Consider the following 18,951-nt stretch of genomic DNA (forward strand, 5'->3'; position numbering starts at 1 on the left):
GACAAAGGCATCTGTAAATACCAGTGTCTGTGGAAAAGAGTTGCAGACCAGCAGTTTTGAGTCAGAAATTGAGGACCAGGACATAGCTGAGTTCTTGAGCTCTGCAAACAGTGTTGGAGGTGCTGGCTGGTCCTGTCAAGCAGGGACGGGAAGCTTGCTTGCCTCCATCAGATGTTGCTGGACTCCAGCTCCCATAAACCCCAGCTTGCATGGCCAATAGTCAGGAAAGATGGGAGTTGTAGTCCTGCAGCCCCTGCCCTAGAAGACCTGATATGTGACCAGTGGACTTCAGGTGTCTGTTGAGTTCTTCGGCCATGTTCCTCCAACTACGCTCAACCTGTTAGAATTCCTCCTCCCTGGTTGCAGTCATGGGATGGTTGTCTTTCACATTATGGTGTACGTTTTTACTCCACAGAGTGGGAAGTGACGGAGACAGGATGTTTGTGCTACTGTGTTCCATGAAGTGGGACTATTGTCCTTTGTTCTTTTTCTCTTTGCTGTCTGATGCTAGAGAGAGAGGGAGCCATGTTGCAGTGCTCCGTGTGTGTTTATATGTAAATAAAGTAGATTAGCCAAAATGCTGAGTTGCTGAGGTCTGTTCCACAAAGCTGCGAAGACTCTGCGGATCCCTAAGTGTGCCAGTGTCGGTTAGCATCGGTCGCTGTGATGTTTGGGCTGAAGAAAGCTTTTGAAGCTCCCGAACGATCGACCAGGAGGGAGAGAACATGCCAGTCGGGCATGTGTCTCTGCCAGGGTCCTACTCGAGTGTAGGACGAGCTCCTGACACAACCTGTGTGCTTGTAAATTAAAGGCAATGTTGCAAGCAAAACACCAGTAAGCCTCCAGTGACCTCCTCCCCAAAAAAGTTGGGTGAGCGATGCACTCCTGTAACTTTTCACAGAAGAAGTGGGCCGTGCAAAACGGCACGTTAGGTCGATGGTGCAGGTGGGTGTAGCGTTCAGTGAAGAGAGAAAAATCCACCACCTCATTTTCTGCAGAAGAGCAAAGACTTTCTGTTTAAACCTTGCATTCAGAGCCTTTGCTAGTTCCTTCTTTTAAACAGAAGAAGGTGTGGGTACTTGGGGGGGGGTGTATTTATATAAGTAGTCCATGAAAATAATAACCAGATTTCAGCAAGAAGGGCTAGACAGGGCTTCTCTCGCAGTGGGGAAGTGGAGGTGGTTTGCATGGCACCAACCTCAGCTGAGTTCTTGCAGGGAACTGATCATCATCATCATCATTTATTATTTATACCCCACCCATCTGGCTGGGTTTCCCCAGCCACTCTGGGTGGCTTCCAACAAAATATTAAAATACAATAGTCTGTCAAACATTAAAAGCTTCCCTAAACAGGGCTGCCTTCAGATGTCTTCTAAAAGTCTGGTAGTTGTTGTTCTCTTTGACATCTGGTGGGAGGGCGTTCCACAGGGTGGGTGCCACCACCGAGAAGGCCCTCTGCCTGGTTCCCTGTAACTTGGCTTCTTGCAGTGAGGGAACCGCCAGAAGGCCCTTGGCGCTGGACCTCAGTGTCCGGGCAGAACGATGGAGGTGGAGACTGAACCGATGGCCTCCTCTCGTTGGATTGCAGGCAGGAAGGTGTCAGGCACAAGGGATGGGGAAGAAATCTGGCTCACTTCACATTTAAAGGCAAACTAACCTTGTTCACACTTTCTGAAACAATATGCAAACCAGTGCAAACCCTTCAAAATGCACACTTCTCTAGGTTTTGCAGCACAGCTCTCCAACAAAGTTGAGTTGAGTTAACCTCTGTCTGCCTTCGGAGACAATCGAGTGCACCTTCTGGCATGAAGTCAAACTGCTGTGTTAGCAGCGCCAAAGCAACATCCCCAGGGCATGAACACAACACCAAGCCAAACCCCATGTGAAAGTTTACTGGTACTTCTTTGGTGATCGTTCGTAGCCAAGTAAGATTGTCTTCCATGAACACCGTCTTAACAGTGACTGTGGAGGCCAATTCTGGATCCACATGTCCTTCCACAGTGGGGACATTGGTTTCCAGGTGGGAGTTGATCATGGTGAGGGCTTGCCAAGTGTGCCATCCTCTTAGCATGTTTCTCCCTTTCGTCCTGAGTTTGAGCGTCTTCAAAGTCCATGACACCTTTGGTAAAGGCTGTTCTCCAATTGGAGCACTCGCAGGCCAGTGTTTCCCAATCATCAGTGTTTATATGACAATTTTTAATATTTGCCCTGAAAGAGTCTTTGAACCTCTTTTGTTGACCACCAGCATTACGCTTTCCATTTTTAAGTTTGGAATAGAGTAATTGCTTTGGAAAGGTGATAATCAGGCATCCACACAACATGACCAGTCCAACGAAGTTGATGTTGAAGAATCATTGCTTCAACACTGGTGATCTTTGCTTCTTCCAGTACACTGGCATTAGTTCGCCTGTCTTCCCAAGTGTTGTGTAAACATTTTTGAAGACACCGGTGATGGAATCTTTTGGGAATTGGAGCTGGCGTTTAAAAGTGGTCCATTTTTCACAAAGGTTACTACCACTTAAGAGCTATGCCTTGCCGATAAGGGCCCGTATAGTTAAAGCTATGGTTTTCCCAGTAGTGATGTATGGAAGTGAGAGCTGGACCATCAAGAAGGCTGATTGCCAAAGAATGGATGCTTTTGAATTATGGTGCTGGAGGAGACTCTTGAGAGTCCCATGGACTGCAAGAAGATCAAACCTCTCCATTCTGAAGGAAATCAGCCCTGAGTGCTCACTGGAAGGACAGATCCTGAAGCTGAGGCTCCAATACTTTGGCCACCTCCTGAGAAGAGAAGACTCCCTGGAAAAGACCCTGATGTTGGGAAAGATGGAGAGCACAAGGAGAAGATGGAGAGGACAAGGACAAGGTGCCACAGGGTTCTGTCTTGGGCCCGGTCTTATTCAACATCTTTATCAACGACTTCGATGATGGACTCAAGGGCATCCTGATCAAATTTGCAGATGACACCAAACTGGGAGGGGTGGCTAACACCCCAGAGGACAGGATCACACTTCAAAACGACCTTGACAGATTAGAGAACTGGGCCAAAACAAACAAGATGAATTTTAACAGGGAGAAATGTAAAGTATTGCACTTGGGCAAAAAAAAAAATGAGAGGCACAAATACAAGATGGGTGACACCTGGCTAGAGAGCAGTACATGTGAAAAGGATCTAGGAGTCTTGGTTGACCACAAACTTGACATGAGCCAACAGTGTGACGCGGCAGCTAAAAAAGCCAATGCAATTCTGGGCTGCATCAATAGGAGTATAGCATCTAGATCAAGGGAAGTAATAGTGCCACTGTATTCTGCTCTGGTCAGACCTCACCTGGAGTACTGTGTCCAGTTCTGGGCACCACAGTTCAAGAAGGACACTGACAAACTGGAACGTGTCCAGAGGAGGGCAACCAAAATGGTCAAAGGTCTGGAAACAATGCCTTATGAGGAACGGCTAAGGGAGCTGGGCATGTTTAGCCTGGAGAAGAGGAGGTTAAGGGGTGATATGATAGCCATGTTCAAATATATAAAAGGATGTCACATAGAGGAGGGAGAAAGGTTGTTTTCTGCTGCTCCAGAGAAGTGGACACGGAGCAATGGTTCCAAACTACAAGAAAGAAGATTCCACCTAAACATTAGGAAGAACTTCCTGACAGTAAGAGCTGTTCGACAGTGGAATTTGCTGCCAAGGAGAGTGGTGGAGTCTCCTTCTTTGGAGGTCTTTAAGCAGAGGCTTGGCAACCATATGTCAGGAGTGCTCTGATGGTGTTTCCTGCTTGGCAGGGAGTTGGACTCGATGGCCCTTGTGGTCTCTTCCAACTCTATGATTCTATGATTCTAAGGGGACGACAGAGCGCGATATGGTTGGACAGTGTCCTTGAAGCTGCCAGCATGAGTTTGACCAAACTGCGGGAGGCAGTGGAAGACAGGAGTTCCTGGCGTGCTCTGGTCCAGGGGGTCATGAAGAGTCGGACACGACTAAACGACTAAACAACAACAACAAGAGCTATGCAATGTTTGCAGGTTGAAGAGAACTGGACAACATTCCAAAACTGCTAATAAAAATATGGCCCTGAGTTTGCCCCACAGCATAATTGAGACGAGATTGAGTAGAGTTGATTTAATATTTGCATTCCTCTTTCCCAAGTGGCTCACAAGAACCCTAGAATTGTAGAGTTGGAAGAACACTGCGATCACTGTAATATCAAACACAATATCATATAAAGCAGACAACAACAACACCTTCATCAGCGCAATCAGTACAATTCAATAAAGTCAAAGTAACTGATCGTATTGCCAGGATACCTCCCCCAGAACAACAAAGAAGTGGACTAGCTGTTGGTTATCAGACGCATTCACTGTACATGAATTATAGACACTTACAAAGAATTATGGGGATGCGGGTGGCACTGTGGGTTAAACCACAGAGCCTAGGATTTGCCGATCAGAAGGACGGCGGTTTGAATCCCCGCGACGGGGTGAGCTCCCGTTGCTCGGTCCCTGCTCCTGCCAACCTAGCAGTTCGAAAGCACGTCAAAGTGCAAGTAGATAAATAGGTACCGCTCTGGCGGGAAGGTAAACGGCGTTTCTGTGCGCTGCTCTGGTTCGCCAGAAGCGGCTTAGTCATGCTGGCCACATGACCCGGAAGCTGTACGCCGGCTCCCTCGGCCAATAAAGCGAGATGAGTGCCATAACCCCAGAGTCGGCCACGACTGGACCTAATGGTCAGGGGTACCTTTACCTTTACCTTAACTGATAGTATTGCCAGGATACCTCCCCCAGAACAACAAAGAAGTGGACTAGCTGTTGGTTATCAGACACATTCACTGTATATGAATTATAGACACTTACAAAGAACTATAGATTTAAAAAAACATTTCAGGGGAGCGGGCAAATTCATTGAATCCATGGTGGCTGGTCAGCTTCAGATGCAGCTGTAGGAAAAGAATTATTCTGGACCTATTTCAGTCCGATTTGCCAATGTAGCAACATGTTAGAGATCTCGAGGAAGCACCACATGGACTGAGCTTTCACTGAGAAACCTTGAACCAGTTGCAATCTCATCACCTGGCCTACCTCACCAGATTGTTGTGAAGGTAAAATGGGTCAGGGTGGAAAATTGCGTGTGCTACTCAGAGGAAAAGAGGAATATATATTATAAATTGATGTACAAGACAGTTTCTTAATCTTTTGGAATTCCAGGAGTCTCAGCTCCATTATCTGAAGTAATAATCATGTGAGCTCCTTTCCCTCATCCCCAAGCAGCCACAAACAATTGTGTGTGATTTGCAGACAACCTCTTGAGCAACTTCCCTTCTAGGAATCCAGGGCATGACTCTGGTCCAACTGGACTGGCTCTCAATTTTTAAGACAAACTCAAGAGCTAAAGGCAGCCCTGCTTAGGGAAGCTTTTAATGTTTGATATTTTATTGTGCTTTTAATAATCTGTTGGGAGTTGGACTGGATGATCTCTGGGGGTCCCTTCCAACTCTACCGTTCTACGATTGTAAAGAAAAATACTTGTGGCCAGTGGGCAGTGATTTCACATCAGTGAAGTGGCACAGTTTGTGTTGGGAACCTTCTTCAGCTCATCGTAATCAGGGCAGTGACCACACAGAGGAGTGGAGCGACTGAGAAAATAACAAAATTGGAGAAGTGCCTTCTTTTTCATGCCAGTGCCTTGTCAAGAGGGAAAAATGACTAATGGTGCTCTCAGACGATGCCCCCCATACCGTCCTGTTATGAAGTGTGGGAACTTGAAATAATAGAATCCCAAACTTTTTCTAGATACCGCCCCCTTGGTTCCATAAACTCATCTCTCACACAGTGCCCCTTATCCGTTTATTCAAAATTCAATTTACACCATACCCTCCAACATTTCTCTGATGAAAATAGGGGCATCCTATTTAGTAATAATAATAATAATAATAATAATAATAATAATAATAGCCCACCCATCTGATTGGGTTGCCCCAGCCACTCTTGGCACCTTCCAACATATATGAAAACATAACATTAAACATTAAAAACTTCCCTGTAGATGTCGTCTAAAGTTTGCATTTATATTTATTTATCTCCTTGGTTCATGGGTCACATAACTCCATACCTGCCAACATTTCTCTGATTAAAATAGGGATGTCCTAAGGAAAAGAGGGACGCGGGTGGCGCTGTGGGTTAAACCACAGAGCCTAGGGCTTGCCGATCAGAAGGTCAGTGGTTCGAATCCCCGCGACGGGGTGAGCTCCCGTTGCTTGGTCCCTGCTCCTGCCAACCTAGCAGTTCAAAAGCACGCCAGTGCAAATAGATAAATAGGTACCGCTCCGGCGGGAAGGTAAACGGCGTTTCCGTGCGCTGCTCTAGTTCTCCAGAAGCGGCTTAGTCATGCTGGCCACATGACCCGGAAGCTGTACGCCGGCTCCCTCGGCCAGTAAAGCGAGATGAGCGCCACAACTCCAGAGTCGTCCATGACTGGACCTAATGGTCAGGGGTCCCTTTACCTTTTTAAGGAAAAGAGGGACATTCCATGATCAAATCAGAAAATGGGAAGACTTATGTAAATCTGGGGCTGGCCCTGGAAAAAAGGGACACTTGAAGGCAGGGCCGTCTTACCCATAGGTGCTAGGGGTGTGGGGCACCCGGGCGCCGGGCTCTCAGGGGCACCAGGATAGGAGTCCGGGGCCAAGATTTGAGGTCCAGGGATGGGGAAGAGCTGACAGCTGCTGCCAAGCAGAGCAGAACCCATCGGAGCACCGCAGCTCTTCTGCTGCAGGCGAGTGAGGCGCTGAGGCAGCTGGCCGGCTCTGCCCTCCTGCGCGCCTGGGATTGGCGGGCCATTGAAAGGCCTGCCCAGCGCATGCTGCGCACAGGAGCCTTGAGCTCGACTGTTGTTGCGCTGGGCTCTGCTTTCCCACCCCCACCCCAGGCGCCCAGCTCTGGCCTAGCTTCTACCGCCATTGCCGCCTCAGACTCCTTTGTTGTTGTTGAGGCGGCCGGTCAGGCCAGCTCTGCCGTGCACACCTCGCCAGCCCGCCCTAAAGAAAGGTCAACAACTTTAGGGTTCCCCCCTAAAAGAAGGTTGACAACTGTGGGCAACCTGGGGAGGGTGCTGGGCGGAGCTTTGCACCCCAGCGCCGCATATGCTTAAGACAGCCCTGCTTGGAGGGTCTGTTTAAACTACTTACCGTATTTTTTGCACCATAACACTCACTTTTTTCCTCCTAATGAAGGAAGGGACGGTTTAGCTCTGTCACAATATAGATTCCAATAAAGATTGCTTAAGCAGGTTTGGCTTGTGACACTGGTCAAGTTTGCAATATAGATTGCCTGAGCAAGCTTTGGCTTTAGATTCCAATAAAGATTGCTTAAGCAGGTTTGGCTTGTGACACTGGTCAAGTAAAGAATAAGAGGAGCCACGTAGGCTCAAAAGACAGGGAAATGGGTAAGGAACGTGCTTAACGTGATTATCCTCCTAAGGTGTACCTATAGGTTGGCAATTGGTGATTGGTGGAAGGAAGGTGTACCTATAGGTTGGCAATTGGTGATTGGTGGAAGGGAGGTGTACCTATAGGTTGGCAATTGGTGATTGGTGGAAGGGAGGTGTACCTATAGGTTGGCAATTGGTGATTGGTGGAGAAATGTGTACCTACAGTATAAGAATGCCTGCCAAATGCCATGTATTTACAGCCAGTGTATTTTCAGGAGCTATCCAACTGGTTGTCTCTGTGTACAAAATGTCTTTGTACACAGATTTCAATAAACTCTTTTTCTCCAAAGAAGATTTTGCTTTCCTGGTACTTTTGTTCCCTCCAAGGTCCGGGGATGGCGTGGCTGATGGATCCCTAGGTAAATAAGGCTTCATTTCTTTGGGGGCTCGTCCGGGATAAGCCCCCTCCCCAAATATGGACCGGAGGGCCAGGCTCAACCAAGGTGAACAGCTCAGCAGCGTTTGCAGGCTCCCGTGCGCACCCCGCCTGTTTCGTGGGGGGAGCCAGCCACACTGTCCTGCAGTGGAGACATCTTGTTGAGGGAGAAAAACAAAGAGGACGGCGCCGAGGGGAAGGGAATCCGCAGCGGAAAAGGTAAGCCCGACGGAAAGGGCAGCCCGACGGAAAGGGCGAGGCCTGATCAGCCTCACCTGGTTATGCAGTAGAGTGCAGCCAGGAAGGGAAAAAAGGGCGTGGCAGGTGGGCCACCAGGAATAAAGGGGATTGGTTGTGCAGTAGAGTGCCAGCCACCAGGAAAAAAAAAAGGGGGGGGGGGACTGGTTGTGCAGGAGAGTGCCACCAGCAAAAATTTGGAACAGAAGAAGGAGGGAAAATTATTTTGGTGTGTTTTGTGTATTGCATGCTGAAATTATTTTGGTGTATTTAGTGTGTTACATGTTGAAATTATATTGGTGTGTTTTGTATGTTGTATGTTGCATGTCAGATACTCTAGTGACTGAATTGTCAAGTGTGGGCCAGGGCTTAGTGTCCCCCTTGGCCGAGCGATTGTAGGGCTGTAGTGTGTGGAGTGTGAAAGAATTTACAACCTGTTAGGAGCAGAGTATTTGGAAAAAAAAAAAAAAAATGGGGTCTGGGGCAAGCCAATATAGTCCTCTGGAATGTTTTTTTAAACAACTGGAAAGCAGCCACAAAGCATGATGATTGGGGAAATTGAGAAGACAGAGGATGAGGACATTGTGTGAAGTTGATTGGCCCCAACAAACTAATTGGCCATCGGAGGGCAGTCTTAATTTGCAACTAATCAACCCACTGTATCAAAATATCTTGAACGTCCACCCAGACCAGATCCCCTACATTTCTACTTGGAAAACCAATGTAGAAAAGAACCCATCATGGTTGAAAGCCTGCCGAGGCAACGCCCCACAAAGTACAGTTTGTGCAGTTCGACCGGCAGGGAAGTCAGAAAGGCCCCCAGTGATACTAGACCCAGAAAATGAGGAGGGAGGAATTATTAAACCACCTCCACCCTATGCTCCACCAACTGCCCCTCAGGCAATTCCACCAGGCCCAGGTCCCCAGGCACTGGGAGGAGCTGGTCCCCAGCCCAAACCCAAGACTGATGAGTCAGAAGGAGAAGAGGATGATGAGGATGAAGAGTTTGTAGAAAGATTAGTCAAGCAGCTTTGTTGAGACTGGACAGCGGAAAGCAGGCTATGCAGTGGTAGCCCTGGAAGACCAGGTGATCGAAGCAAAGTCACTCCCCGCCTGGAACATCGGCCCAGCTGGCAGAGCTAACTGCGCTTACCAGAGCCCTGAGCCTGGCAAAGGGACAGAAGATAAACATTTATACAGATTCTAAGTATGCATTCCTGACTTTACATGCCCATGGAGCCTTATGGAAAGAAAGAGGTTTGCTTACCTCCAGAGGAAACCAGGTGGCCCACCCACAAGCTCTATTGAACCTTCTGGATGCTGTATGGGAGCCCGAGGCAGTGGCAGTTATCCATTGCTATGGCCACAAGACTGGAATGTTAACTCCATATGCTAACTAAGATATGCAATTGAATAACTATGTACAGTCACTCTCCCAAGTTCTCTCCTGTTTCAACAGGTGGACCCAGGCTCGCACCTCATGTGTGTTAACTGAACGGTTCCATCAGTTCGAGCCAGGTGATAAAGTGTGGGTGAAAGACTGGCAGCGAGCCCCCCCTACAGCCTTGCTGGAAGGGACCATACACTGTGCTACTTTCTACACCTACTGCTGTGAAGGTTGCTGGCATCACCCCGTGGGTCCACCATACTCGAGTGAAGAAAGCTATTTCAGACTGGACAGTTACACCAGATCCAGAGAACTCCCTCCGGCTGACTATCGCCAGACGCCTGGCAGACGACCGCTCTGCTGATATCACACCGGAAGCTGATATCTCTACGCACAGCTGAATAATTGGATGGGAGGGGCGCCCACCGGGAGCGCCTCCAACGTTCCAGCCTTGCAGCCTTTGTCCCCTGATAACGTCCAGAACCCTGAACGAACTTTAGTATGCATTATATGGTGTGAGGAGGAAGCAGTGGGGATTTTGACACCAAGCATTTGCAGTTTACAGGCGGCTACCTATTCGTGTGGGTGTGTAGTGGCCCATCCACCGTGGGTACCCTCTCCTTGGGGGGCAAGGTTATCCTCCACCCATCAGGGGTACCATCATCCCCCGGGGATTGAGGGGTTTTATCTCCACACCATAGGGTTTGACACTTGGAGGTATCCCCGACCTTGTTTCCCTAACCAACTCGAGCGTCCGGGTAACCCCAACCCCCCTTCCAGACCCATACCATGACTGATCTGTGGTGGGAAGAGCCCTGGCATTCTTGGCGTTAGTGGGTGGGAGTTATCTCAACTGCCCTTGTCACGTGGATGTCTCTCTCTCTTTTTTGCTGGCACGAGCGCCATAGAATTTGCAGGAAGAAGCGTCCCTCCTCCATCCCACTGACAGTTCTCCTTCTCTTCCTAGTTGGGGAACCCGCCTGCGCTCTGGCCCAGGGGGAAGTAGGGTCCTGGATCTCCCAGGTAAACATTACCCGTATCATGGTCACGCGGGGCATCCACAACCCTTACAACCGCTGGCTGCAAACGGCAGAAATGGTAGCTAAGGAGGAGAATAGGACCCGTTGCCTTGTTTGTGCCTTGGGACCTCTGGATGCGGCTGGGGGCATGCCCCTGCTTCCGTTGCCTCTTAATCGGACCCGAATCCAGTATACTGGAAGTAAATTCCAGTGGGGCCCATACTGGAATCATCCCTATCCCCTCCGGGTTTATCGGATTCCCGGATGGTTCTGTGTCAACCAGACCAAAAATGCCACCCTTGGACACAATATAACTTTTACTGGGCGCTCCTCATGCAAGTGTACGTGTAACCCCACTGATACCACTGAGTGTGGCGGAGCCTGCACCAATTTAAATCTTTTAGCTTTTAGTTCTATGGGTGACCATATGGCCACCCAGAACAAGGATCCTGTATATTGGATTTGTGGGACAAAGGCTTTCCACCACCTCCCCAACGGTTGGTGGGGCAATTGTTATCCAGCCTTCCTTTTACCCCCCATGTGGCTGCTCCCTACCACCTTATTTCCCCATCGCAATCACAGATCTGTTGATATCATGAATATAGCCTCAGGGAGCAAGCAGACGTGGGGAAAGGATGAATGGCCACCTGAGCGAATAATTGCCCACTATGATCCGGCCTCCTGGAACCCTGATGAGTTAGTAGCAGGTGCCAGAGAGCCCATGTACAATCTAAATCGCATAATCCGACTCCAGGCAGTAGTAGAGATTGTGGCCAATGCAACGGCCACCGCCCTTCGCCTTGTTGCTACCCAGCTGGATGAGACCCGCACTGCTGTCCTCCAGCTGCGTTTGGGAATGGACTTTATTCTGGCCAAACAAGGAGGATTTTGTGCTGCCCTCAACCTGACTGGGGAGCATGCTGCTTCAATATTTCAGATCATGGTGAAGCCATCCGTAATCTAGCCGCAAGTATTGAGAAGGTGGCACACGTCCCTGTACAAATGTGGGAAGGATGGAATATGTCTTGGCTAGATAAGCTTTTGCCAAATGGGTGGCTCAGAGGAATGTTTTTTATGCTCTTAGGACCAATTTTATTTTTATTGCTTCTTTGCTTCTGTATTCCCTGCTTGGTGCAATGCTTGCAAAATATGGTGCACAAAACAATGTCGCGCATGATGGGTCCCCGAGTGATAGCTTTGATGCGTGAATACCAGCCTATTGCCTTGGACGAGCCAGAAGGCTGTCCAAAAGAAGAGGAGGGAATGAAGGAAGGGACGGTTTAGCTCTGTCACAATATAGATTCCAATAAAGATTGCTTAAGCAGGTTTGGCTTGTGACACTGGTCAAGTTTGCAATATAGATTGCCTGAGCAAGCTTTGGCTTTAGATTCCAATAAAGATTGCTTAAGCAGGTTTGGCTTGTGACACTGGTCAAGTAAAGAATAAGAGGAGCCACGTAGGCTCAAAAGACAGGGAAATGGGTAAGGAACGTGCTTAACGTGATTATCCTCCTAAGGTGTACCTATAGGTTGGCAATTGGTGATTGGTGGAAGGAAGGTGTACCTATAGGTTGGCAATTGGTGATTGGTGGAAGGGAGGTGTACCTATAGGTTGGCAATTGGTGATTGGTGGAAGGGAGGTGTACCTATAGGTTGGCAATTGGTGATTGGTGGAGAAATGTGTACCTACAGTATAAGAATGCCTGCCAAATGCCATGTATTTACAGCCAGTGTATTTTCAGGAGCTATCCAACTGGTTGTCTCTGTGTACAAAATGTCTTTGTACACAGATTTCAATAAACTCTTTTTCTCCAAAGAAGATTTTGCTTTCCTGGTACTTTTGTTCCCTCCAAGGTCCGGGGATGGCGTGGCTGATGGATCCCTAGGTAAATAAGGCTTCACTAGAAAGTAAGGGGAAATGTCTGTGCGTGTTATGGAGTGAATGCCTACGGATGGCGGGGGGATCTGCTGCAGTCGTGAGCAGAGGATCCATGGTTCCCCTTCCTTCTTTTTTTTTTTTTTAATTTATTCAAAGTTATAACAAAACATATTTTCCAAAAACATATCCTTATTCCCTCCCCATTTTTCCTCTCCCCTCCCCCCACAAAACCCATCCCCCCCACCGCACCCCCCGACTTCCCTCAGTTCCAGTCTTTGGTTTCTCCAATAATGCTATTTTCTGCATGTTACAGAGTTTTATAGATCCTCCAACTGTTTAGCTAATTATTATCAGTAAAAAATAAATAAATTGTGGATGTTTATTCAAAACCTGCCAAGGAGTCCAGTTCGCTTTGTTGCGTCTTCAAATACTTTGTGAAAGGTTCCCATTCATCCTTAAAGTCACAGTTCTCCTTGTCCCGTAGCTTATGAGTCAATTTTGCCAGTTCTGCATAATCCATCAATTTTTCTTGCCATAATTCTTTAGTTGGGATTTCTTCAGTCTTCCATCCTTGTGCTATCAGAACTCTCGCGGCCGTTGTCGCATACATGAAGATGTTTTTCAACTTTTTTGGCAGGTCTTTCCCTACGATCCCCAACAAAAATGCCTCGGGTTTTTTACAAATGTTAGATGGAACATTTTCTTCAGTTCATTGTATATCATTTCCCAAATTTTTTTAATTACCTTACAATCCCACCACATATGATAAAATGTTCCCTCCTTTTCCTTACACTTCCAACATATGTTTGAACTAGTTTTGTACATTTTCCCTAACTGCACTGGTGTTGTGTACCATCTGTACATCATCTTCATGTAATTCTCCTTCAATAGGGAACAGTCTGTAAATTTTAAGTCAGTTTTCCATAATTTAACCCAATCCTCCATCATGATGTTGTGACCTACATCTTGTGCCCATTTAATCATAACTGATTTTACCTCTTCATCTTTCGTCTCCCATTCTAATAGTATGCTATATGCGGCCTTCAGTAGTTTCACTTTCTCTTCAATCACTTCCGTTTGAAACCTAGATCTAGTATAACTGAATCCTTTCTTACAGTCTTCTTTATATGTTTCATGTAGTTGTCGATAATGCAACCAACTCTGAAAGTGGTCTTTGATCTCATCATAATCTCTTAATTTCCATTTTCCATCATGTTCCTTTAATAAATCAGCATATGTGAGCCATTTTCCTTTCTTTCCAAGTGGTTTGAGCAGTAATGCTTCATGTGGTGAAAGCCACCACGGAGTCTTTTGTTCCAATAAGTCTTTATATCTCTCCCATACTCTCATTAATGATTTCCTGATTATATGGTTGTAAAAGCTTCTATGAATCTTCCCTTTCCCGTACCATAAATATGCATGCCAACCAAATCTGTTGTCATGACCTTCTAGTTCTAGTGCCTCTTGCTTGCCCAATCTCATCCAGTCCCTGATCCATACCAAACAAGCAGATTCGTAATACAATTTAAGGTCTGGGAGGGCAAACCCGCCTCTATCTTTTACATCTGGAAGTATTTTATGTTTTATCCTTGGCCTTTTGCCCCCCCCCCCCCGATAAATCTTAAAATCTCTTTCTGCCATTTTTTTAAAGCATTCATCTTTCAGGATGACTGGTATTGATTGAAAAAGAAATAGCATTTTTGGCAACACATTCATTTTAATCACTGATATTTTTCCTAACATTGAGAGATTCGTCATGGTTCCCCTTCCTTCCCTCCTCCGTGGCTCGCTTTGAAACAGCAAAGCGGGAGAAGAGCCACTGAGTGAGGAGGAGAGAGAGACAGAGAGCCTGCTTGCTTTAAAGGAGCAAAGCCGGAGAGGAGAGGAGCCGCTTACACAAGTGTAACCGGCTCCTGTCCGGTTGGCTCCTTTAAAGCAAGCAGGCTCTCTGTCCCTCTCTCCTCCCCACTCGCTAAATAGCAGCAATGTTTTTTTCAAGCAGGCTCTCTGTCCCTCTCTCCTCCCCACTCGCTAAATAGCAGCAATGTTTTTTTCAAGCAGGCTCTCTGTCCCTCTCTCCTCCCCACTCGCTAAATAGCAGCAATGTTTTTTTCAAGCAGGCTCTCTGTCCCTCTCTCCTCCCCACTCGCTAAATAGCAGCAATGTTTTTTTCAAGCAGGCTCTCTGTCCCTCTCTCCTCCCCACTCGCTAAATAGCAGCAATGTTTTTTTCAAGCAGGCTCTCTGTCTCTCTCTCCTCCCCACTCGCTAAATAGCAGCAATGTTTTTTTCTTTTCTTTTTTTATAATATTTTTATTAAACAATTTTTATATTAATACAAACAAAACATACATAAACAAACAACAAACAATAACAGAACAAAAAACAGGTACCATTTCATATCCTAATTTCTTTAACCTTTCTTCCTCGACTTCCTCTTGCCTCCCGTTTCTGTATTCCAAATTCTTATAATTATTCAGCGAATCTTCCCTTATTTTACTATAAATTTATGTTAATCATCCTTATTCTCTTTGTCTTAACCATTACTAATAGTAACCATTTATTTTAATCCAACATCATTTTAACTGTCATTAATTTTGTAATATTTCTTTAAATAGTCCTTGAACTTTTTCCATTCTTCTTCCGCCGCTTCTCTTCCCTGGTTTCGGATTCTGCTCGTCATTTCTGCCAAGCCCATGTAGTCCATCACCTTCATCTGCCACTCTTCCAGTGTGGGTAGATCCTGTGTCTTCCAGTACTTTGCAATGAGTATTCTAGCTGCTGTTGTAGCATACATAAAAAAAGTTGTATCTATCCTTAACACCCCCTGGCCGACAATACCCAAGAGAAAGGCCTCTGGTTTCTTGGGGAAAGTATATTTAAATACCTTTTTCAGTTCATTATAAATCATTTCCCAGAATGCCTTAATCTTCGGGCACGTCCACCAGAGGTGAAAGAATGTACCTTCCTTTTCTTTACATTTCCAACATTTATTATCAGGCAAGTGATAGATCTTTGCAAGCTTGACTGGGGTTATGTACCACCTATAAATCATTTTCATTATATTTTCTCTTAAGGCATTACACGCCGTAAACTTCAACCCGGTGGTCCACAACTTTTCCCAATCAGCAAACATGATGTTATGACCAATGTCCTGAGCCCATTTAATCATACTTGATTTTACCATTTCATCTTGTGTATTCCATTTCAGCAGCAGATCATACATTTTTGACAAATTCTTAGTACTGGATTCTAACAGTTCAGTCTCTAGTTTTGATTTTTCCACCTGGAAGCCTATTTTACTGTCTAATTTAAACACTTCATTTATTTGATGATAATGTAACCAATCTCTCACCTTCCCTTTTAATTTTTCAAAACTCTGCAATCTCAATTTGTCCCCTTCCTTTTCCAAAATTTCCCAATATCTTGGCCATTTCGACTCCATATTTAGCTTTTTAACTGCCTTAGCTTCCATTGGTGATAGCCATCTTGGAGTCTTATTTTCCAGCAAGTCCTTATATCTAACCCAGACATTTAATAGTGCTTTCCTGACAATATGATTTTTGAAACTTTTGTGCGCTTTAACCTTGTCATACCACAAATATGCATGCCACCCAAAAATATTGTTAAATCCTTCCAAATCCAAAATGTCTGTGTTTTCAAGAAGCAGCCATTCTTTTAGCCAGCAGAAAGCTGCCGCTTCATAGTACAATTTAAAGTCTGGCAGGGCAAACCCCCCTCTTTCCTTTGAATCCGTTAATATCTTAAATTTTATTCTGGGCTTCTTGCCCTGCCAGACAAATTTAGATATATCTTTCTGCCACTTCTTGAAACAGTCCATTTTATCCATTATTTGTAATGCTTGAAACAGAAACAACATTCTTGGCAATACATTCATTTTTATAACTGCAATTCGACCTAACAAGGAAAGCTTCAAATTTGACCAGATCTCCAGATCTTTTTTCACTTCTGTCCAAGTTTTTTCATAATTGTCTTTAAATAGGTTCACATTCTTAGCTGTCATATTCACACCCAGATAGCAATGTTTTTTTCAAGCAGGCTCTCTGTCCCTCTCTCCTCCCCACTCGCTAAATAGCAGCAACGTTTTTCGCAAGCAGGCTCTCTGTCTCTCTCTCCTCCCCGCTCCTCTTATAAGAGCCTTCTCCTCTCATACCCCTCTTCTGCATTATTAGCAGCATCCTTCTCCACCCACCCCACGCGTGTTCCTTGTCCCTTGAGTGCTTTTCCTTCCCTCCCCACTTAAAACATGGTTACAAAGCACGGATCCTCAGGATTTTTGCACTGAGTCACCCCAAATTCACCATCAGATCACATAGCATGTCCATGGCTACAGCTTACACCAAAAAAATCACGCACCCACTGTTGCCTGGTGGTGCAAAAACGTGGTTACAAAGCACGGATCCACATGGATCCTCAGGATTTTTGCATTGGGCTATCCCAAACTCGCCGTCAGACCACATGTCTGTGGCCACAGCATGAACCACAAAAATCATACATCCACTGTTTCGTTTAGAATATTTTTTTCTTGTTTTCCTCCTCTAAAAACTAGGTGCGTCTTATGGTTGGGAGCGTGTTATAGAGTGAAAAATACGGTAGTTTGATTAATTCAACAGTGTTAACGAACTTGATCCAGGGATGCCAGCTTTTCAGAGATTGATTGTCATTTACACCTCCAGCAGCCCTTGAAACTCTCTTGCCTCTTTGCCCCCCCTAGGAATTCTTAGCCCCCCCATAGCTATGAATATATATCCTTTGGGCCACAGCAGCGAGGCTGAGGGGGGCGAGATCTTGTCATCTGGGCAGCCCAGGAGCTCCAGAGACCCTGCCCAGTCTTGCACCCGGGAGATCACGTTGGTGCAGCAAACACCCCCAGAGGTGCACTCCATTATCTCTTGAGACAGATAGATGGCAACATTCGTAGCTACATAAATATAAGCAAAATTGCATTGAGAGGACGTGTTGAAGGCCACCCAGCCAGGAGCTGCCGTTATGCACCGGTGCGATACTTCAACCACATTCTGAGTTTCAGTCAGTTAAAAAAGAAATGTTTATGTCGCAGGTCCTTTGCAGGGTTTAGTTCAGAGCAAGACAAGCCGCTGTGTCTCCAGCTTCCAGCACCTGCCACAAGCCTCACACATTGCTCCTTCTTGGTCTATTGCTCTCCATTCTAGGATGAGTTGTGAAAAGTCCCGTCCATTTGCCTCTATGGCAACAGAGCTCACTCTCTGGCCATGTAAACGTCCGTCTGTGCTTAACTGACCAGCTAAGGCCATTGTCTTACCAATAAACCAGTCTGACCAATTCACCATGATTCCTCTTGTAGAATCTAGACTCACAATGGCAGGCTCACAGATGCACAAGGGACTCACGGGTTATGACCCGTGACTAACCAGCCCACAACCTTTAACACTATTTTCAATGTGATCGGCTTGTGCATTTCCTTTCTGTAAAAGGTGTTGTTGTTGCACAGTTAGATGAGAAATGCTTGTTGAAATATACTCAGAGTCGCAAAGTGATTTCATGCTCTTTATTCAGCTCATAGTGGTGAGGAGGAATGAAAGTCCCCTCAAAGTATCTGCTTTATATACATTATTTACACAATGGGCTGCACATGATTGGCTAATTCCGGAATTCTACTGTAAGCCAATCAGGTTGTGGATTCACTTCTATCTGGAGCATGATTGGGTAGTTCCTGCCAACCAATCATACTGCTGCATTGTTCTAGGACCAATCAGACTGCTGCATTCTGAATCCTATTGTTCTAGGACCAATCAGACTGCTGCCTTTTGGATCCTATTGTTCTAGGACCAATCAGACTGTTGCAGTTTGGATCCTATTCAACTCAGTACATAACACTTGTGGTTTTTTTCGTTTGCTTAGTCTTTTCTTTTTGTTTTGTCAACCATACACCCTGGGGCTTATTTTGGTATAATCAGCACATAAGGAACAAATAATGAGCCCTTAAAAATGCAGTGCATTTTGGTGGGGAGGTGGCCTGCAGGAATGCAAGCTGCCCAGGCTTTGCTGCAGCTTCAAATGCTACTCCAGAGTAATTCTGCTTCAAAGTGTAGCAGCCCTTAAGAGCAGCCTCCTCCCTCTATTTTCTGCATGTTCCTGTTTTAAACTTTTAACAGAGAAGCAAGCCAGCAAGGCTCCTTTCCTCGGTGACCGCGTGGGTGGGTTGGGCTCCAGAGCTGTCATGCTTTTTTGAGCTAGAGAGGGAAGTATGGGGGAGAGGGATGTTTCCTCTTTTCTTCTCCCCAGAGAGTGCAAGGTTACTTATTTATGCAGTAGAAATAGACTGAAAGAGCATCTTCACCCCCATCATTCAGCCCGGATACTGAGGTCCAGCTCCGAGGGCCTTCTGGTGGTTCCCTCACTGAGGGAAGTGAAGCTACAGGGAACCAAGGGCGGCCGCCGAGACCACATAACACCGGTCTTGAAAGACCTACATTGGTTCCCAGTACGTTTCCGAGCACAATTCAAAGTGTTGGTGCTGACCTTTAAAGCCCTAAAGGGCCTCGGTCCAGTACAGTGGTACCTCGTGTTAAGTG

The sequence above is a fragment of the Podarcis raffonei genome, chromosome 6, assembly GCF_027172205.1.
Source record: "Podarcis raffonei isolate rPodRaf1 chromosome 6, rPodRaf1.pri, whole genome shotgun sequence".
Lineage (NCBI taxonomy): Eukaryota > Metazoa > Chordata > Lepidosauria > Squamata > Lacertidae > Podarcis > Podarcis raffonei.